This window comes from Arachis stenosperma, chromosome 1, assembly GCF_014773155.1.
Source record: "Arachis stenosperma cultivar V10309 chromosome 1, arast.V10309.gnm1.PFL2, whole genome shotgun sequence".
Taxonomy (NCBI): Eukaryota; Viridiplantae; Streptophyta; class Magnoliopsida; order Fabales; family Fabaceae; genus Arachis; species Arachis stenosperma.
In genome coordinates this window covers 50,052,104-50,067,491 of record NC_080377.1, presented here as the reverse complement: position 1 = coordinate 50,067,491, position 15,388 = coordinate 50,052,104, and positions in this window count along the sequence as shown.

Genomic DNA, 15,388 nt, shown 5'->3' with positions numbered 1-15,388 from the left:
ACAAAGACATTAGGGATTCCTACAGAGATAGCCACGACAGGTTAATCTTTCTTGGGTTGTTGAGTTCTACTCCAACTTCTACCTGCCGACCCTGCAATCTGTTTATGTCCGTCAGAAGCAAGTCCCCATTATAGAAGAGGCCATTCAGCGAGCCCTGAATCTTCCCCCTGCTCTGGAAGGATTAGACGCATTTCAAGAAGCCGCACTCAAGCGCCAGGCATACAAATTTGACTGGGACGCTGTTCTCAGCGTTATCGCACAACCTGGCCGCAAATGGATCTTCGGATACCGTCGTTCCCGTCCTAAGGGAATCTTGGCTTCCGCACTTACCTTAGAGGCTCACGTATGGGTACAAATTATGTCCCATTACGTCTTTCCAAGCACTTATGAGTCCTCATTCACCGTAGACATGGCCGTTCTACTATGGTGCATCCTCACAGACCAGCCTCTAAATATACCGAGACACATCCGGAATGCTATGGGACACGTGCAAATCGTGGGCAACCTTCCTTTCCCCGCTTTGGTCTCAAATCTTATCTCAGCAGCCGGAGTCTCCTACAGAGCTGGGGACACCAAAGCCATACTTTCATGGGATGATCAGTACGTCCCTAACGGAAGATATCTCAGGCCACCACCTGCCACTACCAGCCAGTCCACAGAAGATGCTGTAGACATTCTACCATCTACTAGTCAGCTGCTGCATCAAATACTGAAGAGGTTGGACCAACAAGACCAGAAGGCAAAGCTCTGGGAGTGCCGCAACCACCGCCGATTCAAATACCTCACAGAGCTACTCACAGGCAACTACATACCTGACGAGGACCTAGGCACTCCGGACTCTACTTCCTTTACCAGCACAAGGAGCCATGACGGTCCCAACTGTGGAGATACTGCGACCAGCCCACCCTTATTCCTGACAGATGGCACCGAGGACGGTGCAAAGCCTTAAGTGTGGGGAGGTCGGTCAGTACCTGACTTCCGGAGGTAATTCTTTCTCCCTAACACCAACTTCTTTTTCTTTAGAATAGGATAGATTGCATATTAATAAGTTAATTGCATGCATGTTCTACCTGATTGAAAATATAATAAGTTTCTTTTAAGACCATATATTTTTTCAAAAATTTCACTAATTTAAATCAAAACACTTATGTTAAATTTGTTTGAAGTTGAAATTGGAATAGGATTTTTGAGCTAAAAGAACACACAACCCGTGAGACTTTGAACCTAAATACATGGTTACACTATTTAACCATAAACATTTTTATTTCTCGTGTGTTTTCTTCTCTATGATTGTAATCTGAATTTTGTTTTATCCTATATGTCCAATGTTAATGTGTTATGTGCATGCATATGATTGAGGCCATTATTTGTTTAGCTCACATATCCCAAATAAGCCAACCCTTTTAATTACCTTTGTTAACCACTTTGAGCCGTTGTTAATCCCATTTTTTCTATATTTTACCACATTACTAGCCTTATGCAGAAAAATAATAAAAAATCCCAATTGAATCTTTGGTTAGCTTAAGATAGAATGTGTGTTAACTAAGTATGGGAAAATTGTGGGAATAAAGGGTAATAGGAGAATATGTCATGATGAAATAAAGGGAAATTGGGTACATATTCATGTGAAACCATAAAAGAACATTACAAATCTATGTGCATTGATAAGCTATATTAAAAAAAAAACTTTCCTTTATGTTAGTAAATAAGGGGACAAAATCACCCTAATGATAAGTCAGAGTTTAATAATCAATGCACATGTGATAAAGTTAAAATAAAGGTTGATGCATGAATATGGAATGTGAAAAGGAGATTTTGGGTAGCTAAGATGAATGTTAAAATTATATAGAATAGATGTATTTTAGGTGAGAGCTTAGGTTAATTAAAGATTCAATGTATAAGCTCACTTAGCCATATGTGTACCCTCACCCTTACCTTCGCCCCATTACAACCATGAAAAGACCTCATGATGTTTGCATTGGCATTTTAAAATTGTTGATTGATTAGGTGAAAAACAAAATTTTTGAAAGCATGATTAGAGAAGGATAGAGTGATTACCCCATATACTGGAGATGATTAGAGTGCACACGCACCAATAGTAAGGGTTCAATGCTCAGTCCTGTATTCCCTGCTTTCACGAGCTATCTTCTTACAAATTTATCTGCTTTTACAATATGAATTGAATTAGTGAAATCTGCCCCATGTTTTGTCTTAGAGAACTTATCTATTTTTAATCATGTAGACAAAATCAAATAATTGCATTCATATGTGTATAGGTTGCATTGCATGAGTCTTACATGTTCCTATTCATTCATATTTATCTCCTTAAACTTAGCATGAGGACATGCTAATTTTTAAGTGTGTGGAGATTGATAAACCACTATTTTATGATTCCTATTGTGTTTAATTGTGTGGTTTTATCAAGTCTTCACCTGCTTATTCGTATGATTTGCATATATTTACAATTCCTTCCTAAAAATATTCTGTGATTGATAACTTGCTTCCTAAAGACCTTTTAGTTGTATATTTTTATCTTCCTTCGTAACATTCGATGCCGTGATCTGTGTGTTAAGTGTTTCAAGCTTCACAGGGCAAGGATGGCGTAAGGAATGAAGAGGACGCGTGCAAAAATGGAAGGAACATAAAGAATTAAGGAGATGACCAGCGAGAAGTCACGCGGTCGCATGGCTCACGTGACCGCGTGAAATAGAAGAAATCAGAGTGACGCGCTCGCATGCCTGACGCGACCGCGCGGATTGGAAGCTGCACGAACGACGCGAATGCGTGGACGATGCGCACGCGTGGTACGAGAAACGCTGAGTGACGCGAACGCGTGGACGACGCGGCCGCGTGACATGCGCGATCTGCAGAATTACAGAAGTCGCTGGCACAGATTCTGGGCCGTATTTCAACCCAATTTTCGGCCCAGAAATATAGATTAGAGCCAGGAAACATGTAGAGACAAGAACAACAATTCATTCCGCATAATTTCATGTTTTTAGATCTGAATTTACTCATCTCCTAGGTTTCTCACTTGAACATTCATAAATTAGGATTTTGAAGAATTTTGGCTTTAGCTTTTGAGAAGAGTCTACCTCCGGTACTAGTCAATATAGCTTGTTATTTCACTTTTCATTTACTCTTCCATATTCCTAATTTATCTAGAGTTGACATTAGATTATTTTTCATAGTTTATTAATACAAGACTATTTTTACTTTTAATTAATCTCTTTTATTATTATTTATTATGTCTTTTCATATTTCTTCTATTGATTTTGTGAAGTCTACAATTATGATGATGGAGTAATTCCCCAACTTGATTGGAAGATGATTAAAAGGAGAACCTTGAGTTCATTGTTGGTTGGCTTGTTAGTCACTAACTCTAATCCTTCCCAAGGGAGAGGATCAGGACGTATGAATAGAAGTTGACTTTTAATTTGACTTTCCTTCATTCGTTGAGGGTTAACTAAATGTAAACAATGACTAATTATTAATTGCTCTTGATAAAATTCTAACAAGGATAGAACTTTGATAAACCACTATTTCATGGTTCATCTTGTGCTCAATTGAGTGGTTTTTATCAACTCTTTACCCATTTATTCATACTAATCGCATGTTTTACGTTTTCCTTATGGAATTTGTGCTATAATTGAAAACATGCTTCTTTGATCTTATATTTGCTTATTATTAATCCTCTCTTATTACCATTAGATGCCTTGATATGTGTGTTAAGTGTTTTCAGATATTATAGGGCAGGAATGGCTTGGAGGATGGAAAGGAAGCATGCAAAAGTGGAAGGAATACAAAAAGTTGAAGAAGTTGTTAAGCTGTCCAGCCTGACCGCTTTGCACTCAAACGGCTATAACTTTAGCTACAGAGGTCCAAACGACGCAGTTTCAGTTGCGTTAAAAAGCTAACATCTGGGGCTTCGATTTGATATATAATATGCCATAGTTGCCCTGACGGTAAGCGATGCGAATGTGTGATCCACGCGGACGCGTCGCATCTGCGAACTTTAATCCGCGCGGCCGCGTCGGCGGCGCCTTGCGTCACTTGGCCGCGCCCTGTACGGACCAAAAAGCGCTGGAAGTGACTTCTGGGCTGTTTCTGACCCAATTTTCGGCCCAGAGAACACAGATTAGAGGCTATAAAGTGGGAAAATGCATCCATTCATAATAATGCTATTCATAATTCTCATTTTATTATTTTAGATGTAGTTTTCAGAGAGAGAGGTTCTCTCCTCTCTTAGGATTAGGATTTAAGACTTCTCTTAGTTTTAGAAGTGACTCTAAATCCCATGTTCAATGTTCTTTGTATTTATTTATTTTCAATGTTCCATGTTTGGATTGATTTTCTTAATTAATGTTATTTGAGGTATTTCCGTTTATGATTGTTTTATTTATGAATGCTTTTTATTTAATTTAGCTAGTTTCCCTTTTGGCTTTGGTTAAATAATTGGTGACTCTAGAGTTATCAAACTCATTGTTGATTGAAAATTGGATTTCTTCATTTTATTAATTCATATTCCAATAACTCTAGCCTTTTCCCTTTTGAGGTATTTTTATTGTTATTGAACTTGGGATTTAGAGTCACTCTTAAAACTAAGAGAAGTCCTAAATCCTAATCCTAAGAGAGAGGAGAGAACCTCTCTCTCTGAAAACTACATCTAAAATAATAAAAAGGGAATTATGAATAGTATAGTTATGAATGGATGCCTTCCCCCACTTTATAGCCTCTAATCTGTGTTCCCTGGGCTGAAAACTGGGTCATAAATAGCCCAGAAGTCACTTCCAGCACTTTCTGGTCCGTACAGGTCGCGGAAAAGTGACGCGGCAGCATGGCTCACGCGGCCGCGCGGGTTGCGTTCCTGCCAGGTCATGCGTCCGCGTGACTCACACGTTCGCGTCACCTGGCGTCGGGGCAGCTATGGCAAATTATATATCAAATCGAAGCCCCGGACGTTAGCTTTCCAACGCAACTGGAACCGCATCGTTTGGACCTCTGTAGCTAAAGTTATAGTCGTTTGAGTGCGAAGAGGTCAGGCTGGACAACTTAGCAATTTCTCCAACTTATTGTATTCCTTTCACTTTTGCAGGCTTCCTTCCCATCCTCCAAACCATTCATGCCTTATAATATCTGAAAACACTTAACACACATATCAAAGCATCTAATGGTAATAAGAGAGGTTTAATAATAAGTAAATATAAGATCAAAGAAGCATGCTTTCAATCATAGCACAAAATCAGGAAGGAAAATGTAAAACATGCGAATTATATGAATAAGTGAGTAAAGAGTTGATAAAAACCACTCAATTGAACATAAGATAAACCATAAAATAGTGGTTTATCAACCTCCCCACACTTAAACAATAGCATGTCCTCATGCTAAGCTCAAGAGAAACTATAAAGAGATGAAGAGGAATGATAGAATGTATGAGATGCAACCTACGAATGCAACTAAATGCAAAAATGTTTCTACCTACTTGGTGAAAAAGTAAATAAATCTTTCAAGAATAAATATGAACTGGATTTTACTAATTCAAATCACAAAATACAATACAAATAAATTGCAAGAAGAAGATAGCTCATAAAAGCAGGGAACATAGAATTAAGCGCTGAACCCTTACTTGGTAGTGTATATCACTCTAACTCTCAAGTGTCTAGGGTCAATTCTCTCAATTCTCTACTAATCTTGCTTTCTCTAACTTGCTCTTCATCTAACAATCAACAAAAATTTAATGCACCAATACACAAATCAAGAGGTCTTTTAAGGGTTGTAATGGGGTTAGGGTCAAGGTAGGATTGTATTTGGCTAAGTGGACTAAAATTTGAATCCTTAATTAACATAAACTTCACACCTAACTTAAGCAATCCATTTAATTAAAATGCAAAATCTAACTTCCCATTAACTGTGCTTTCCACATGTTCATGCATCCTAACATTGAGTTTAGTACATATGCATTAATACCAACACTTACTTTGGGGCATTTTGTCCCCTTTTATTAATTGCTCTTTTCTTTTTCTTTTTCTCTTCTTTTTTTTTATTTTTCTCAATGCATATGATTAAAGTATTAAATGCAATAATATGTGCTCAACTATTATTTTGCACATTTTCACTAAAATATACAACACCCAATTATTCAAACCAAATAATTTCAAACCCAACTTCCCCACACTTAAATCATGAGCACTTTTACTAGTCTAAGCTAACCAAGGATTCAAATTAAAGACATTATTGTTTTCTGCTTAGAGTTAGTAATGAGCTACAGTAAAGAACAAATGGGTAGATTAGGCTCAAATTGGTTTGCAAAGGATAATGAAAGGTTAAGGCCATATGGGTATGTAAGCTTAGTGAAACAAAGGCCTCAATCATATCAGTGCATGCATACATTAAACAATGGAAATATAGAATTAAGCAAGATAAAGATCACAATTTTAGAGAGAAAAACACACACCAAAAATAAAATATTGGTTGATAAAATGCAACCAATCAAATAGGCTCAAAATCTCACTGGTTTTGTGTGTTCGGGCTCTAAAAAATGTTCCAAAATAATATTTCTTCAAACAAGTTTTTCAAAAAGTTTTATTCAAAGTAGTGAAATACTATAAAAATTTATTGAAAAAGAAAATATTACTTTAACCAAGTGGTAAAATATGCACAAAAAAATAAACATGCAATCAAACATGCAAATGCAACAATGAAAAATAAAAATTGGTGTTGATAAGGTACTAACTAACCCGTGGAGATCGGTATTGACCTTCCCCCACTTAAAGATTGCTCCGTCCTCGGTGCATGCTGAGATGTACAGGTGGATGGGGGTTGTAGTTCCTTAGCTAGTGCTCTTTTGTGTTCTTGTCCTTGCCAGTGGTTTGGGAGTAGCTTTCTCTCTTTACCCTTCTTGGTGGCCATCATGAAAAAGGGAAGAGAAAGTAAATAAAATTAAAGAGATAGAGCAAGGAAGAGGAATAAGTGAGTGATAGTCAATGCACGGTAAAGATCAATGAAGGTAACACATGGTCATGACGACATGTGAAAAGTTCATCAAAGGGAATAAAACAAGTGCAAGATAGGGTAAGTAGATGCAAGATTTTTATTGGCATGCCGGCAAGGGCATGAGTAGCATAGATCAAACATCACTTCGTAACAAACTATCACGTTTGTATTGACAATTAAATTTAATTAATAAAATAATAAAGGGAATTTGTGAAAAGCAGGCATTAAATAGTGGAATAGAATAATGTAGAAAAGTGCATGATGCCATATGCACTTTTTCACAAACACTTAGCATGCATGGTAAATAATCTAATGAAAATAATAAATTGAACATGCAAGCAACCCTTTAAAAAGTAATATATAATTGTCAAACAATTCACAAAAATATAGAAAATAATGACCCAAATAAATTTCTAACACCAATGAAAATAATAGAATGAATGAAAGTATGCAAATAAATTAAATAAAATAAGAGATAAGAAGAATGAGAAGTGAAAGAAAGGAAGAAGAGGTAAGTAAGAAAGAAGGGAGGAAAAATTAGGATTGGGGAAAAAAGATAAAATATTTTGGCCTATTAGGTTAAGGTGTGCGACGCTGGCGACGCGGTCGCGTGGGTGACGCGACCGCGTGGTGCGCAATAAGGTCAGCCGACGCGGACGCGTGGGTCACGCGATTGCGACAATTGATTTGTGCTAGTGGCGCGAGTGCAGCCTTGCATTCGCACAACTCTCTGTTTGAATTGCATTTTGCCAACAATCTGGGTGACGCGGTCGCGTGGGTGACGCGATCGCGTGGATGGCCTTTTTTGAAAGATGACGCGGCCGCGTGGGATGGCTTGGGCTTCTAGCACGAGTCCAGCCCAATTCCAGCACAACTTTCGGCCATGCACCTTTTTTGACGTCGATTTTCATGGCACGCGGCCGCGTGGGTGACGTGGTCGCGTGGGAGGCTAAAATTCCACATGACACGGTCGCGTAAGCGACGCAGTCGCGTAAGCGACGCGGTCGCGTGGGGTCAAATTATGCTCAAGGCGCGCCTCCAGCCACGCTCTCGCGTGACTTTCTGTTTGTTTTTTTTTCTTCCCATTGCACTGGTGACGCGGACGCGTCGCTTACGTGATTTTTTTCTTGAATCTGAAAAAAAATGCAGAATGCAGTGTTAATATGAATGTGATGCAAAACTCCAGGTTCAATATAATAAAATAAAATAAAACTCGAAAACAAATAAAACTAAATAAAAATGAAAAAGGAACGATCATACCACGGTGGGTTGTCTCCCACCTAGCACTTTAAGTTAAAGTCCTTAAGTTGGACATTTGACGAGCTCCTTGTTATGGTGGCTTATGCTTGTACTGATCCCGGAATCCCCACCAATGTTTGTACGTCCAATATCCTCCGGGATCCCAAACTTTGCTTGTGCACCCGTCTTCTTGTTGATCATCATGATTCCATCGGGTAGCAAATAATCTGAATCCTCGGGAGAACTGTCAAATAACTTTCTAGAATCCTCAGGGGAGTTACCAAATAACTTTCTAGACCCATTCAACTGAGCTCTACACCAACCTTTACGTTTAAACTTTGAGCACATAATCATGTTGAACCTTGCAGGACAATACTTACCACTAACCATCTTCCTCTTACTCTTGATGCCACAGAGAGCTCTGAGTTGACCATCCATCTCCAGTAGCCCATATTCAAGAGTGAAAGTAAAGGATAAGGATAGGAATTTTACCCACTTGAACGTTGTGTTGGACGGTAATGGTCTTGGGAGAAATATTTCTAATGAATTTACAAGCTCCACTCCCTTGTGCTCTTCTCTGACAACTTCCACCTCTTTGTAAGCTTCTTCAATCTCAACCTCTTCCTCTTGGTAGCTTTCTGCCAATTCAATCTCTTCTTCATTGCTTACCAAGGGCATGAGAGGTTGTGCCTCTTCTTCTTGAATCTCCATCTCTTGATTAACCTCTTCCAAGTCTTCTATCATGACATGCCTTGGAGGTTGTACACCTTCCTCAACAATAAATTCAAACTCCTTAGAAGAGGGTTCTGTAACTTGAGGTTCCCGTGGAGGTTCTGCATCTCCTAAATCTTCAACCACTTCTTCCTCTGCAATTATTATGGCTTTCTCCACTTGTTCCAATATAAAGTCTTGCTCCTTATTGTCCACTGGAGTCTCTATTGTCTCCCTCATGCTACGTTCTTCATTGGATTCTCCACATGGGTCCATGGGAGTCTGTTGGATGTCTGAATGTTTAGAAGATAATTGATTTATTGCTTGCTCCAGTTGATGAAGGGTTGCATGAAATTGATCTGCTGTTTCCTTGAAATAATCCCTTGACTCTTGTTCCTCCTTGACGATTACCTTTCCATGACAACTCCCTTCAATTACTCCTTCACCTTCAAGGGTCTCTTCTACCTTCACCTTTAGTGCCTCCTCTAGCTCCTTATGACGTATGGATTTGCAAAGACGATCCTCTCTCTTGTTCCATATCAATAGCATCATGGGGATCATCTTGCTCTTGGATTGATGGATGTGGGTGCTCTTCCATAGATTATGGTGATGGGATGGGTGGATCATTATGTGGTTGAAAAGGAAGTGCATTAGAGCTTGAAGGTTGATTGTTGAAGGTATTTGATGGTCTAATTCGGGCGACGAGAGCTTGTATAGTAGAGTTTAGATCGGTAAATGCTTTCTCCATGGAGGTTTGGGGTGGATAGGAGGGTTCATTTGTTAGGAGAAAGGGTTCATGGTAGGAAGGTGGTTCATCTTGATAAGGATATGGAGATGGTGAATATTGAGGTGGTGGTTCTAAGTATGGCTCGTAGGGTGGTTGGTGTGGTGGATAAGGATTAGGGTCATATGGAGGTGTTTGGTTGAAAGAGGCTTGTGAGTATGGTGGTCCAAAGTCATGTTGAGGATATCTATCATTTTGGTATGCATTGCAGAATGGTCTTCGTCCATGATATCTTGGAAGGTGTTGTTGCCTAAAGGGTTGATTAGATCCTCTTGGCTCCATCCATCCTTGATTGGTCTGACCTTGATGCATATTCCTGCTGTGGTTTCTATTTCTTTCAACAAAGTTAGAACCAAACTCAAAGCGAGAGGGGTGAGAATTTATAGTAGTTATCAGAAATAAGGGAAAAAGGGAGAAACAAATAAACAAGTAAAAGAAAAATATTTTTTTTTGAAAAATATTTATAATAACCAATAATAAGGCACACGTTTGCAATTCCCCGGCAACGGTGCCATTTTGACGTTAGGATTTTTGCTAGTAAAGAATTTATAAAAATATTCGCGTTGCAAGTATAGCTTCTAAACTAACAGAAATCCCTTCGTACAAAAGTTTTGGTTGTCACAAGTAACAAACCCCTTTAAAATTGATAACCGAGTATTTAAACCTCGGGTCGTCTTCTCAAGGAATTGCAGGGAAGTATGTTCTTATTATTGGTTATAGAAAAAGTGTGTTTTGGAGTTTTGGATTAAGGTAAAAGGTTAGTTGAATGACAAGTAAAATAAAATAATAATAACTGTAAAATAAACCTTTGGCAAGGTATAAGAACTGGAAGTCCTATCCTAGTTATCCTTATCAATTGTAATGAGAATTGGATTTTTCTCTCACCTTGTTAACCTTTAACTATGAAGGTAAGTTAAGTGGATGAATTAATTTGAATCCTCAAGTCTTAGTCTTTCCTTGGGAAATGCTAGAGTTATTGGAATATGAATTAATGAAATGAAGAAATCCAATTTTCAATCAACAATGAGTTTGATAACTCTAGAGTCACCAATTATTTAACCAAAGCCAAAAGGGAAACTATCTAAATTAAATAAAAAGCATTCATAAATAAAACAATCATAAACTGAAATACCTCAAATAACATTAATTAAGAAAATCAATCCAAACATGGAACATTGAAAATAAATAAATACAAAGAACATTGAACCTGGGATTTAGAGTCACTCTTAAAACTAAGAGAAGTCCTAAATCCTAATCCTAAGAGAGAGGAGAGAACCTCTCTCTCTGAAAACTACATTTAAAATAATAAAAAGAGAATTATGAATAGCATGGTTATGAATGGATGCCTTCCCCCCACTTTATAGCCTCTAATCTGTGTTCTCTGGGCTGAAAACTAGGTCGGAAACAGCCCAGAAGTCACTTCCAATGCTTTCTGGTCCGTACAGGTCGCAGAAAAGTGACGCGGCCGCATAGCTCATGCGGCCGCGCAGGTTGCGTTCCTGCCAGGTCATGCGTCCGCGTGACTCACGCGTTCGCGTCGCCTGGCGTCGGGTCAGCTATGGCAAATTATATATCAAATCGAAGCCCCGGACGTTAGCTTTCCAACGAAACTGGAACCGTGTCGTTTGGACCTCTGTAGCTGATGTTATAGCCGTTTGAGTGCGAAGAGGTCATGCAGGACAGCTTAGCAATTTCTCCAACTTATTATATTCCTTCCACTTTTGCATGCTTCCTTCCCATCCTCCAAGCCATTCCTGCCTTATAATATCTGAAAACACTTAACACACATATCAAAGCATCTAATGGTAATAAGAGAGGTTTAATAATAAGTAAATATAAGATCAAAGAAGCATGTTTTCAATCATAGCACAAAATCAGGAAGGAAAATGTAAAACATGCAAATTGTATGAATAAGTGAGTAAAGAGTTGATAAAAACCACTCAATTGAGCATAAGATAAACCATAAAATAGTGGTTTATCAACCTCCCTACACTCAAACATTAGCATGTCCTCATGCTAAGCTCAAGATAACTAAAAGAGTGAAGAGGAATGGTAGGATATATGAGATGCAACCTATGAATGCAACTAAATGCAAAATGTTTCTACCTACTTGGTTAAAAGTAAATAAATCTCCAAGATTAAATATGAACTGGATTTAACTAATTCAAATCATAAAAATGAAGTATAAATAGACTCGTAGAAGAAAATAGCTCATGAAAGCCGAGAACAAAGAATCAAGCATCGAACCCTCACTAGTAGTGTATATCACTCTAATCACTCAAGTGTTTTAGGTTCGATTCTCTCGATTCTCTACGAACCTTGCTTTCTAAGGCTTGCTCTTCATCTAACAATCAACATAAATTTAATGCACAGATACACATATCAAGAGGTCTTTTAAGGGTTGTAATGGGGTTAGGGTTAAGGTAGGATTGTATTTGGCCAAGTGGACTAAAATCTGAATCCTTAATTAACTTAAACTTTCCCACCTAACTTAAACAATCCATGTAATCATAATACAACATCTAACCATCCATTAACCATGTTTTCCACATATTCATGCATTCTAATTTCAGGTATAACTCATATGCATTGCTTTCACCACTTACTTTGGGGCATTTTGTCCCCTTTCACTTATTTTGCTCTTATATATATATATATATATATATATATATATATATATTTTCTCAATGCATATGATTAAATTATTGGATGCATGAATTATGTCCCAAACATTTCTTTCACATTTTTTGAAAATTCTAACATACTCAATTTTCAAACCAAATGTTTCCAAACCCACTTTTCCCCACACTTAATTCATAAGCATTCTCACTAGTCTAAGCTAACCAATGATTCAAATTAAGGACATTATTGTTTTTCGCTTAGAGTTAATGATGTGCTAAAATAAAGAACAGAGGGGTAAAAAATATAGGCTCAAATTGGTTTGCAAGGGAAAATGAAGGGTTAAGGTCATATGGGTATGTAAGCTCAATGAAACAAAGGCCTCAATCATATAAGTGCATGCATACATTAAATAATGGAAATATAGAATTAAGCAAGACAAAGATCACAATTTTAGAGAGAAAATCACACACCAAAAATAAAATATTGGTTGATAAAATGCAACCAATTCAAATAAGCTCAAAATCTCACATGTTTTGTGTGTTCGAGCTCTAAACTATGTTCCAAAATAATATTTTTTCAAACAAGTATTTCAAAAAGTTTTATTCAAATTAGTGAAATACTATAAAAATTTCTTGAAAAAGAAAATATTACTTCAACCAAGTGATAAAATATGAACAAAAAACAAACATGCAATCAAACATGCAAATACAACAATGAAAAACAAAAATTGGTGTTGAGAAGGGACTAACTAACCCGTGGAGATCGGTATCGACCTCCCTACACTTAAATATTGCACCGTCCTCGGTGCATGCTGAGATGTGCAGGTGGATGGGGGTTGTAGTTCCTCAACTAGTGCTCTCTTGTGTTCCTTTCCTTACTGGTGGTTTGGGAGTAGCTTTCTCTTTACCTTTCTTGGTGGCCATCCTGAAAAAGGGAAGAGAAAGTAAATTAAATTTAAAGAGATAGAGCAAGGAAGAGGATTGTATGAGTGATAATCAATGCACGGTAAAGATGAATGAAGTGAACACATGGTCATGACAACATGTGAAAAGTTCATCAAAGGGAATAAAACAAGTGCATGATAGGGTAAGTAGATGCAAGATGTTTATTGGCATGCTGGCAATTGCATGAGTAGCATAGATCAAGCATCAAGTAATAAATGTGCCAAATTAAAGAGCATGTGTAATGATGACAATTGTGAATGATAATTCCAAATACATTAGGTGTGCAAGTTAAAATAGGGATGAAAATAATGTAATCCAAATGTATATGAGACCCGTAAGTGAATGTCAATTGTCAAATCTCTCCTCAGAGTAGCCACATGCTCAAATAAAAGAAAGTACTAGTCAAATAAAACTCCAACACCAACATATAAATACATGAAAAAGAATTGAAAAAGAAGCCAAAAGGAAAGAACAGATAAATGCATTAAATTAAAGGAATAAAAGAGTAAAGGGGGAGAAGAAGAGAAAGAAAGAAGGAAGAAGAAGAAAGAAATAAGGATTTGGAGAAAAGAAAGACATGATAATCAGTAAACCAGGGACGCTGTGCGGCGCAGGTGACACGGCTGCGTGAGGCATGCGGTCGCGCGACTTGTGCTTGTGTTTAATGACGCGATTGCGTCGATCACGCGGTCGTGTGACCCGTTTAGTGCTACTGGCGCGGGGGCAGCCTTGCACCCTCACAACTCTCTGTTCAAAATCTTATTTTGCCAAAATATGGGTGACGCGGTTGCGTGGGTGACGCGATCGCATGGATGGCCATTGTTGAAAAATGACGCGGCCGCGTGGGGCACGCGTTCGCGTAGTGATGAGCGGATAATTTGTATACTTTTTGGCATTGTTTTTAGTATGTTTTGATATCTTTTAGTTAGATTTTAGTACATTTTTATTAGTTTTTATTTAAAATTCACTTTTCTGGACTTTACTATGAGTTTGTGTGTTTTTCTGTGATTTCAGGTATTTTCTGGCTGAAATTGAGGGACCTGAGCAAAAATCTGATTCAGAGACCAAAAAGGACTGCAGATGCTGTTGGATTCTGACCTCCCTGCACTCGAAGTGGATTTTCTGGAGCTACAGAAGCCCAATTGGCGCGCTCTCAACGGTGTTGGAAAGTAGACATCCAGGGCTTTCCAGCAATATATAATAGTCCATACTTTGTCCAAGATTTGATGGCCCAAACCCGCGAAGCAATCCGGCCTCAGGAATTCCAGCGTTAAACGCCGGAACAGGAATAAAAGTTGGAGTTAAACGCCCAAACTGGCATGGGAGCTGGCGTTTAACTCCAGAAAAGGTCTCTACACGAATTTCCTTGATTGCTCAGCCCAAGCACACACCAAGTGGGCCCGGAAGTGAATTTTATGTCATTTACTCATTTCTGTACACCTTAGGTTACTAGTTTACTATTAATAGGACCTTTTACTATTGTATTAGTAGACTTTGGTAGCTATCTTCACTTTTATGCTATCTTAGATCTTTGGGAGGCTGGCCATTCGGCCATGCCTGGACCTTATGCTTATGTATTTTCAACGGTGGAGTTTCTACACACCATAGATTAAGGGTGTGAAGCTCTGCTGTACCTCGAGTATTAATGCAATTACTATTGTTCTTCCATTCAATTCCGCTTGTTCTTTTACCAAGATATCACTTGTTCTTCAACATGATGATGGTGATGATTGACGCCCATCACCACTCTCACCTATGAACAAGGTGACTGACAACCATTCTTGTTCTACAAGCATTCGAGGCTTAGTGAATATCTCTTGGATTCTTCGGAGTCTTCGTGGTATAGGCAGGACCTGATGGCAGCATTCAAGAGAATCCGGAAGGTCTAACCTTGTCTGTGGTGTTCTGAGTAAGATTCAATGACTGAATGACTGTGACGTGCTTCAAACCCTGAGGGCGGGGGCGTTAGTGATAACGCAAAAGAATCACTGGATTCTATTCCGCGCCTGATTGAGAACCGACAGATGAATTCCGCTATGCCGTGACAGGACATATGCAATCGCTTTCACTGAGAGGATGGGAGGTAGCTGCTGAC